Genomic DNA, 11,483 nt, shown 5'->3' with positions numbered 1-11,483 from the left:
TTCCAATGAATTCAGACAAGCAGGGAGGGGACTGGAGGGGGTTCTAAGCAAGGAGAACATGAGAAGCAAAGGTACTAAAGGAAGATCATGGGCTGGATTGAGAGTCAATAAAGATTCAAATGTGAATTCTGCCTTAACTAACATGTGCTAGCTGTGTGACCTTGGGGGAGTCACTCTCTGAGGTGAGCTTCCTCAACTAACAGAATTATGACAAAGAACAAATAAGAGCACTATATATATGAGCCTCATAAAGCATGGCACTCATGCCCCTCCCTCTCCACCATATGAATTCTTTTACTCTTTATCCTACATCTTTTTTTTTTTTCTGCAAAAATTTCTATGGACCTATCAAATCCTATATAAGTCTCTGAAGTTTTCCCCAAAAAGATGTGTTGTTGCACATTTTGGGAATCTGAGCCTCCCAAAGAATGGCAGGGGTGTGTGTGTGTGTGTGTGTGTGTGTGTGTGTGTGTGTGTGTGTGTGTTGGGGAGGAGGTTGCATTCAAATGATAGTTTTGATTATGTTTTTATGACAAGTAAACTCTTTCGGCTGAACAGCAAAGTTAGTGTATTGGAGAAATAAGATTCATAGTTTTGAAGAACACTAGAAATATGAACTATCATTATTAAGACTGGGACAAATACCAGTCTGAATTTTCCTTAACTCCTATTTGTATGAATGATGCCTAGGTTTCATTTACTTATAGGTACTGTATTGCCATTAAGCCAACCTCATTACACCCTACCTACTTTTTAAATAATTGATTTTTCTGGTTTTGTTGCTGCTCTGGGGGGACATTAGAAGACATGCATTTTATCTAAATTCCTAATAAAATTCTTTCCATTAAAAAAAGACTAGGAGAGGAATAAGTGGGGCTTCAAAGTCACACTAGGGAGGTTTTACTAACCACATGTGCACATGTGTGTACATGTATGCATGCGTGCATGTGTCTTTGTGTATGATAAGATGATCATAGATTTAGAGCCAGAAGGCTCTAATTACAGCCTGTAGAGGATACATGACTTATCCAATGTCATACAGGCAAATTGGTAGCATCAAGGTCCCAATAAAGGCTCTCAGACTCAGAATTCAGCTATTGTTCCACTCTGGTATGAACCTATAGACAAGGAGCAACCATTGACAGCATGGGACTATGAATACTTAGTAAAACTGATAGGAGATTGACACATCTGGCCAAACTTCATTCCGTTCCGGCCTTTGCAAACTTCTTACACTTTCCTCCTCCTCTTGTCCCCTCCACATATTGGCCTCCTTGCCACTCCTCAAACATGTCACTCTATTTCCCAGGTCTGTTTTGCTGGCTGTTTTTACCTGAAATGCCTTCCCTCCTCCCCTTTGCTCTCTGGTTTGCCTGTCTCCCTTCAAGCTTCAGATCAAATCCCTCCTTCTGCAAGAGGACTTTTCTGGTCCTCTTCCATCCTAAGACCTTCCTTCCAAACTTATCTCCCAATTATCCTGAATAGATTTTGTTTGCCCATAGTTCTTATCATGCTGCTTCTGCTATTTGATTGTGAATTACTTAAAGGTAGAGACTTATTTTATTTTTTTTGCTTTCTCTCTATTCTCACTATTTAGAAAAGTGACAGGCACGCAGTAGGAGCCTAATAAATGCTTGCTGACTTATTTGCTTGACTCCCATGTGTGTCCCAGGAGAAAAGGTAACTGTTTATAGTAAAACATTTTCCCTGAAATGACTTTTCATTCTCTTTGGAGTTGACTACTGTGTGTTGTCTGAAGAGCTGGCCCCCATCAGCTAATGACTATGGTTTGGGGGACAGAACAGGCAGCTGTAGAAGCATGAGTCTCCTTTCTATGTGCCAGTCCAGCTTGTCTATTCCCCCACCTTTGGGTGCCCAGGATCAGTTTTCTGTTATTCCATTTGGAACATTGGCTGAGAGGGCCAGCAGGCACTGGTTCCTGAGTTTGCGGAGAGGAGAGCTCTGACTTTAGTTAGAATGAGGAGAGAGGAAAGAGACAAAGGACAATGGGACAGATTTATTCTTTCAGCTGTCATTGATAGGAAAACATCCTCTGGCCCCAAACTGTGATTCTGTTGCTGATACCAGCATTCAGCAGAATTCCATTGTGTTGACTAATTCACCACAGAGCTAATAAACGTATATTTTGAAATGCATTTTCAAATCCTTGGTGTAGTGTGAGACATTATTAAGCATGTATTATTAGCTCTGTACATCTTGGTGGTGGTTTAAATATCAGAGCATTTCATAGCAAATATAATATGATCAAAATGAATCAATACCTTAACCTTAAAGCTATCTCCTCAATTACTATAACTGCCAGTTGCTAATTGGAATGATTTTTATACTCTGCTTTCCCTTTTGACTGTCCACGCTATCCCTGTGTATGCATTGAAGGAACACAAATAAATCGAGCATGAACAATTAGCCTTTTGGGCTTTGGGTGAGCTAAAGAGAGACGTGAAATGGTATTACATGGCATGGCGATTTTGGCTTTTACTGCTGAGGCATGAGGCATGCTCAATCAGGCACAGGGCCGCAAGACAGGATTATTAAAAAAAAAATCTGAAGTGATTCTAAAATGCCCAGTGTTTTCAAAGAGCACTGGGTGGCTTAGTCAAGGTCCTTTTGAAAGAACATGAAGGTGTGACTCTCATGGAAAACCAGGAGGCTAGATATTGGCAAGGATCTTAGAAAACACTCAACCTCTCCATTTTAGGGCAGTAGAACTGATCCTCAGACCATCAACTTAGAGTTGGAATGGATCTGAGAGGTCATCTAGAGCAACCCTATTATTTTATAGTTGATGTAACCGAGGCACAGAGAAGTAAAGAAAATTTCCCTAGGTTCCTACAAATAAGGAAACCGAGGCTAATCACTCACCTAAAATCACAAGAATAGTAAGAAGCAGAACTAGAAATTGAATCTGAGTCTGCTAACACCAAATATACAAAGTACAGAGGTGGGGATCAAAACAAGATCATAGGATCATAGATTTAGATCCAGAAGGGATTATTTGAGGTTACCTGACTTCAGATTAAAAGAAGTTAATGATATATTCAAGGTTATAATCTAGTTGTTATGATTCTCAGCTGTATACTTTTTCTACCAAGCCATGCTTCCTTAGATTTACCGGACTTTGATAGTATTCAAAAGGGACAGTATGATCTCATTCTTTTTGGTCAGATATGAATTCAAGTGGTGCTTGAATAAAGCTTAGCCAATGACACAAGGAGAAATACTCCTCTTTTATTTTTAATGTTTTTCTTATTTTAAACAAAAACTTCATTATCAATTTTAGGAAATATGCCATGAGTCTAGTCTCTCTAGAGAGTCATTTTCCTGTGGTACTCCCAACTCATATTTATATTACAAAGTACTTTGTCACATTGGTAGGAAGTCAATTAAGGTATACATGTATTCAGGGAAGACTAGTATCTCTGGTATGAGGACTGCCAGGCCCTTGTCAGTGCTGCTTTCCATTTTTGGTGTCTACTTGATTCACTCAGCTATCACCTGTGCCTCAAAAAGCTGTAACATGCACAGAGGTCATACTCCAGTAAACCATTTTGGCAGACAAGCTAAACCAAGTGCTAAACCAAGTGGAGGCTAAGTGAAGGGCTTCAAAGCCATTGGCAAGTTAGGGGGCTATCTACTCTAAGCATGTGGAGACTTCCCCTGGCGAAATGAGTGGATGACAATGAGAATCCAAAGCGCTTTTATGATATCCTAATGGCTATTTATGGGCCAAAAAAAACCATGGTGCATATCAACTATTCAGCTCTGATGGAAGCACAGTTACTAGTGATAAGAACATGATCCTGGAGGAATGAACTGACCACTTGCATAATATTTTCAACAGACCATCATCAATCAATGCTGAAGTCACTGACCATCGACCTCAGGTTGAAGGCAATAATCTTCCTCCTGAAGAAGAGGTTTTGTATGCCATTAGACTCTTCTCATGTGCCAAAGCATCTAGTGTTGATTCTATTCCACGTGAGATTTACAAGGTAAGGGGTTCATGGATCCAACAAAAGCTATATGAAATCTTCTGGGTTATATGCAAGAGGAATTTATATCCTAAGAGTTGAATTCCTCCATTGCCCATCTCTATAAAGGAAAGGGAAATAGATTGTTTTGTGACAATCACAAGTGGCTGGGGGTGGGGGGGTTGCCTTTCTCCAGTCATTGCTAGGAAGATTCTTAGCAGATTCCTCCTTAATACACTGATCCTTCACCCAGAAGATGGCTTTCTACTCAAGAGCCAGTGTGGCTTCAGAAAGGGCCAAGGAATGGTAAATATCATGTTTGCTTCCTGACAACTCCAGGAGAATTGCGAGGAGCAGATCAGAGGTATGTATATAATGTTCATCCATCTAACCAAGGGTTTTGATATTGTCAGTCATAAAAGTTTGTGGAAGATCATGGCAAAATTTGGTTGAGTGGAGAAGTTCATCAGTATTGTATCCCAGTTTCATGATAGCATGCTTGCATGGATTGTAGATGATAGATGCTTTTAAGCATGATGTCTTCAGTGATTTCAGGTATCTTCAAAAAGGATGAAAATAAAAAATGACAACAAAAAAAAAAACCCACGGATGAAAATGACATCAAAGTCAGCTAGGATACTGAGTACTATGGATAAGTTCACTTACCTTGGCAGTATACTTTCCAGGGATATACATATAGATGGCAAGGTTGATCCATGAACTGCCAGAACTAGTTCAGTTTTGGGGAGGCTAGTGTGGGAGAAACATATTAGGCTAAAGGTCTAGGGAATTGTTATGCTGAACTCATTGTTGTATGCATGTGAAACCCGGACAGTCTAACAGCAATCAAGCCAGGAAAATGAATTGCTTCCATTTAAATTGTCTTAGGAAGATTCTGACGATCACTTGGCAAGATAAGATACTGGATGCTGAGGTCCTTTATTGAGCTGAACTGCCAATATTCAAACTCTATCATAATGAGTACAACTCATGTTGTTTGAATGCTATATATACGGCTTTCCTTTTTAAGTAATATGGAGAACTCAGACAAGGCAAGAGCACACAGGGAAGTCAGAAGAAACAATTCAAAGATACTCTCAAGGTCTCTGATCAAAACACTGGCACAGGACCACCTAGCATGGCACACCTGGATCAAAGGAGGTGCTGTGTTTCATGAGCAAAGCAGATTTGTAGTAGATCTAAAGATATGTGAGATGCACAAATTTAGAGACATCTCCATTTTAAATGTTCATATGGACTATTTGTGTCCCACCTGTGGTAGAGCCTTCTGAGTTCACCACAACTGAATGCCCTGTATCTTGATCCTGACATAGTAAGTCTATTTTGGTCCTTCTCAAGCATAAAGGACAACAACCAATAAGTCAGGAAATATACTTCTAGATTCAACACCAGAAGGACCTTTGGAAGTCATTTACTCTGAATTTCTTTTTCATATAAATATTTGCAAAGTATTTTCCTCAAAATGACTCCATTAGACTGTGAGCTCCTTGAGGTTAGGACTATTTTTGCCTTCCTTTGTACTTCTATTGCTTTGCACAGTGCCTGTCACATAGTAGGTCCTTAATAAATGCTAAAAGTCAGAGACTAGACAGGAAGAATGAACAAGCAAAAAACAAACCCCACCACAATGAACTTTTATGATGATAGGAACAATTTAAAATATCTGAAAGCATTGGCTCCAAGAAAATCACAACTTGGGCACAAAGTGTACTAGAAATCCTGGAAGATAAGAAGCAAGTTTTTTTTTTTAAGAGTTAAAATGATTTTTAGAAAGGGTTAAAGTTTTTGTTAATAGAATGAGATCGCTTGAGTATAAAAAAAAGAAAAGGAAAAAATGAGTACAATGGAAGAAAGATGTTCAAAGGGGTTCATTAATGGCACAAGGGAGTCAAAACCTTGCCCAAGCCACAAACTCCCTGAAAATTAGAATGGACCAAATAACAGAAACTGTATAAAGGAACAGAAAATATTAAAAACAAAGCCAAAAGGCTGGAAAAAATAGAATTAGAAAGAAGATAGCTCATAATAACAATCAATGTGGAGAACAAATTGAGGAGAAAAAAAATGTAAAAATCATTGGAATATCAAAATTCTATGACCAAATTGTTTTCCTAAGATTTTAAGAAGCCTAGGCATTATATTTAAAGAAATAGGAAAAGGAAAGTGCCCAGATCCCTTAGAACCAGAGAGTAAAGTGAAAATGGAAAGAATATTTGCAAAACCCATTACAAACACTTATACTTAAACCACATTTCTACATTGGCCATGACCAAAAACTATTTTTCTCATTCTGTATTCTGAATCCTTAACTTCTCTATCAGGAGGTGGGTAGCATGTTTCATCATTAGTCTTCTTGAATCCTGGTTGGTCATTATACTGAAAAGAGTTCAGCAAAATACCATTCCATTTATATACCATAGCTTGCTCATCCATTCTCCAATTTATGAACTTTTAGATTCTCATTCCTTTCTACCTCAAAAAGAGCTATAAATATTATATATGTATCTAATGAACTTTTCTTTTGTTTTCATTTGTAGGGTAGATTGGGTTGGGAGCAAGAAGGAGGCTTTTGACTTTGGTATTTTATTTATTGAAATAAAATTTTAAAAATAGGAAGCTGTCAAATTAAATAGATGAATTTCTCCCCTTCCCTGCTATTGTTTCCCCTACCCCAAGTATGATGGGCTCTCTGATGTCTGTTTCTCCACCATGGGATGGTTTCTCATACCCACTTTCCCTCAAACGAAGGAATGTTGCATGATTCATGATACCAATGAATGGAGTTTCTGTACTTTCCTAGGAGTAAAATAATTCCTCATTATAGCTTTCCTCAGGACCCTGAGGCTGCAGAGGTATCTTCTATCTGCTTGGGATAGATGACTTTAAGTTATTAAGTCTTTAAGAAATCAATAGCAGCTTTCCAGAGTTACTCAGTTTCCAGGAGATAGTGGAATAGAATATCAGCACAGCTTAGGTGTGCTTACAGGGCCCTCAGGTGGTTTCAAGAACCTTCCACTATACAAGAGGCAAGACAGATCAAGGGTTCATTAAGAAAGATAGAAAGGGGGCAGCTAGGTAGCGCAGTGGAGAGAGCACTGGCCCTGGATTTCAGGAGTACCTGAGTTCAAATCTGGCCTCAGACACTTAACACTTACTAGCTGTGTGACCCTGGGCAAGTCACTTAACCCCAATTGCCTCACTAAAAAAAAAAGAAAGAAAGATAGAAAGGAACTTTTTTTTTTTAATAAAAAGTTTTTTCTAACAGATTAAGGAAGTCTAGCAATGGGATACATACTACCTCAAGCTGAAAGGCCAACAATCTCTGATAGAATCTCTTGTATCTGACTTCTCTCTACTCACACCTTAGTTCAAATCCTCATTATGCCTCCTCCGGACTGTTGCAATGTTGTTAATTGACTTCCCTGCCTCAAGTCTTTCCCTATTCCAATCCATCCTCCACAGTTACCAAGGTACTACACAAATGTAAATCTGATCATGCTACTTCCCAACTCTATTGGCTCCCTATTGCCTTCAGAAAGAAATATAAATTCTGGTGTGTCTTTTAAAGCTCTTCTGAGGAGGCCGAGGCCACGGCCGCTGGTACTGCTGGTGTTGCTGCTGCTGCTGCTGGAGGCTCGGGCCCAAGCTGGGGGCGAGCTCAGGACCTGGCCCCTGACCTGTGGGTCGGTGCTGAAGCTGCTACACCCGCCACAGCGTCCGACTGCACTCGCATGACGTCAAATATGGCTCCGGGAGCGGGCAGCAGTCTGTGACCAGGGTCGAGGGCTCAGAGGATGCCAACAGCTACTGGAGGGTTCGAGGTGGGGCGGAGGGCGAGTGCCCTCGAAGGGGTGCCAGTGAGCTGTGGGCAGGGGATGCGGCTCACCCATGTGAACACGGGCAAGAACCTACACACCCACCACTTCTCTTCACCTCTCTCTAACTAGGAGGTGAGTGCCTTCGGAGTGGACGTGTGGCTGGTGCTGTGCAGTGGGGCCGACTGGCATCCGGAGGAAGCACGCAGCACCCACATCTACCTGTTGGTTATGGGGGAGCAGTACGGGCATCTCATCCGAAGTCAGAGGGAGGTCCACGGCATGCCCAGTCCCGACCAGCACAATTTCTGGAAAATAATGGAGGGCGTCTTCATCAAGCCCAGCCCCAAAGAGCCTTCCAGACATGACAGCTGTGAGAAGTTCCGGATGCCACCTGTCAACCCAGACCTCTGGTCAGCTGCTGCCCCTCCCCGAGGCGGACTTGTCAGTGATGGATGATGAATAAAAGGATTGTTTGAGGTGGAAAAAAAAAGAAAAAGAAAAAAGAAAGCTCTTCTGAACTTGACTCTGACCTGTCATTCCAGTCTCATCATTATCACTACTCCCCCATCCATAGTGTTCAGTCCATCCGTGTCTCTGTTCTTAGCATACCACTTCCTTTGCACTGGCCATCCTCCATGCCTGGAATGCACTCTCTCCTCATTAGTACCTCATAGAATCCTTCTCTTCCTTTAAGAGATAGCTCAAGTACCATCTTCTGCAAGAAAACTTTCCTGGTTCTCCAACTGATGATGAAATCACCTATTACTTTTCTTGTATTTACTTTGAATGCTATGTATAAGCTAATTTTGCATATGTTTTTAAATGCACATTTTGTTTTCTCTAATAAAATATAAGCTCCTTGAGATCAAGGGTTGTTTTTATTTATATTTTATTTTTTTTGATTTCCACTGCTTAGCACAGTGCCAAGGTACATAGAAAATGTTTGTTGATTGATTCAGTGCCAGGCTTCATGGAGTAGATGAATGCATTCCTTGTGGATGAAGAAAATAAAATATTTCTTATTTATTTATTTATTTAATTTATTTATTTTTTATGAGGCAATGAGGGTTAAGTGACTTGCCCAGGGTCACACAGCTAGCAAGTGTCAAGTATCTGAGGCTGGATTTGAACTCAGGTCCTCCTGAATCCAGGACCAAGGCTCTATCCACTCCACCACCTAGCTGCCCCCAAAATAAAATATATCATTGGAAATTTACTGCAAGAAATTAGAGTAAGAATAAAATAGACACTTCTCACTTTCTTTCTTATCCTCACATGTTAAATAGAATAGGACCCACATAATAATACTAATTTATATTTCAAGCTAGTGTTTTTAAAAACTTTTTCTAATTTAATCTTCATGACAACCCTAGGAAATTTTATATACAAGTTGTATTATTAATATTTTGCATACCAAGAAACTGAAGCTTAGAATGGTTGAGTAACTTGCCAAAGGTCATTTATTGGAGAAGTGACAGCAAAGCCAGAATTTGAATCCAACTCTTCTGCCTTAAGACTGAATACTTGTTTTACTACACCACAATTGTTTCCAAAGGATTAGCCTGACTTAACATGGTGACATAGAGTCAAAGATTTAGAGCTAGAAGGAACTTCAGAGATTCTTGCAAACCCCTCATTTAACAGGTGAAGATACTGAGATAGAGAGAGATTTTAGTGATGTCCAAAAGACATCATGAGTAGCAAGTATCAGAATTAGGATTTGAACTGGGATACTATAACTGCAAATCCATCATTCTGATATAGAATGCTACTTCCACCCAGAGAGATCTTTCAGTCTAATATGGTATTGTATTCTGAACATCCAACCTGAAGGCAAAATGAATAAGCATTTAGGTCACAAATATTGATATCAATGTTAAAAATAGCAAAAAGGAGAGACTATCACTGTCCAATTTTTAATGCACTAGAATAAGTCAAAGCTCTTCCTTTGTTGCTTATTCCTTTGATCACATCCGATGGAACTGGGAGAATTCTAGTAGAACTAAAAGGCAAGGCTTGTTCAACCAGAAAAGTGGCCACTTGTACTTTATGTAACCATAGTATTTGTGTTCTGGACCTTTCCCTTCCTTCTCTCAATTAATTGTTCTCAACTCATATCTGGTTAGTTAGAGGCATAAATGCCCCAAAGGGAATGTTTGCAAATAATGTAATTTTTTTTGTGGCCAACAGGAAGGCCAATTAGTGCATCCAGGGGCCATATCACTAAAATGTGAGCAGGAATGAAAGTGACATTCAGAAAAGATTTCTTTTCAAGCTCTATGTCTTTAGGAAGCTTCTGTGCAGTGACCTTATACTTGGAATTCAGCTTTCAGCTGGTATACCCAGCATTAAAGGTGACAGGGAAAATAAAAGTCTTCTTTCCAAAGATTGTATGTGCCTTTGGCAAAGGTTATAGATGTGATGTCTTTGAACATCCTTCTTCATGATGGCTCTGTCGCTAGAAATGGGCAGAGAAGAGAGGAAATCTGCAGTGAGCTGAAGCTGTTTGCAGGGTAATGATTGTCAAATCCTGTACCTCCCCAATGCAGAACAACAAGGGGCTTCATATTTATATCTAAATCTTTCTCTTTGTCATATTTTTGCAGGCACAAAATAAGACAGAAAGAAAATAAGGGCAATGGGAGTAGAAACATTGGATAAGGCAGGACAAAAAAGATACTCAGACCCCCTAAGCTTCCTTTAAGAACCATTTTCACCAAGCCCAGTGTATATCCAGCAGCAGTTCATTAATTTTCCTGGATCCTGGATTCAGTCCCCCTTCATGTCTCATATGTAGCCCTGTGTCACATGCCCTTTCCAGACATTCTCTACTGACTGCAGATGCCGTGACATATGCACACAACTGGTTACCCAATTCAATAAATATATCTCAGGTATCTACTATGAGTAAGGCACTGTGACAAGTTCTGAAGATACAAAGACAAAAGTAAAACAGTCCTGGAGAGAGGAGGAAGGAGCAAGGGAAGAAAGAGGGGAGAGGGATATGGAAAGATAAAGGGAGGAGAAAGGGATGCGGGAAAGGGAGGGAGAAGGAAGACTGAGAGGAAAGAAAGGAGAGTGGAGAGGGGGAAGGAGAAATAGAGTGGGGAGATAAGAGCAAAAGGAGAGAAAGAAGGTGGAGGGAAGAGGTGGGGAGGGATGAGTGATAAAAAATAGAATAAAATAAAAAACAAAATCTTAAAAATTGCTTTTAATAAAAGTAAAATTGTTCCTAATCTAAAAGAGCTGATTTTATAGCCCAACTTTACCAAGTATTTATCCATTCAATTCTCCCTCCCACCTTTTTTTCTTCCCCCTTTTTTCCTTGAAATATACTGCACTCTCTTCACCTATCAAAATCAAAATGATAGAGCTGGAAGGGGCCTTAGAAATTATCTAGTCCAGCTACTTCATTTTACATATGAGGAAACTGAGGCCAGAGAAACAAAATAGCAGAATATCATACAGGCAGTAAACAGCAAGATTATGACTTGAACATAAGTTCTTTCCTTCTACATCTTCCATTTTCCCCCTACAGTACCCCGTGTCTCCCTCTGTACCCCACTGGCCCTTCCATCCTTCAAGAACTAGCTGACAAACCTTTCCCTCTATAATGCCTTTTAATGACCATGCCAACATAGAGTATTATTTC

The 11,483-nt window shown here is 39.9% G+C and overlaps 1 pseudogene; it reads left to right on the top strand.

The window, feature by feature from the left end:
* Window positions 1-7,508: 7,508 nt before the first annotated feature.
* Window positions 7,509-8,287, top strand: LOC122738363 (annotated as a pseudogene).
* The last annotated feature ends 3,196 nt before the right edge of the window (window positions 8,288-11,483 follow it).

The sequence above is a fragment of the Dromiciops gliroides genome, chromosome 2 (assembly GCF_019393635.1).
Source record: "Dromiciops gliroides isolate mDroGli1 chromosome 2, mDroGli1.pri, whole genome shotgun sequence".
NCBI lineage: Eukaryota > Metazoa > Chordata > Mammalia > Microbiotheria > Microbiotheriidae > Dromiciops > Dromiciops gliroides.
Note: the sequence above shows the minus strand (reverse complement) of the source record. Positions and strands in the feature narration are given on the sequence as shown.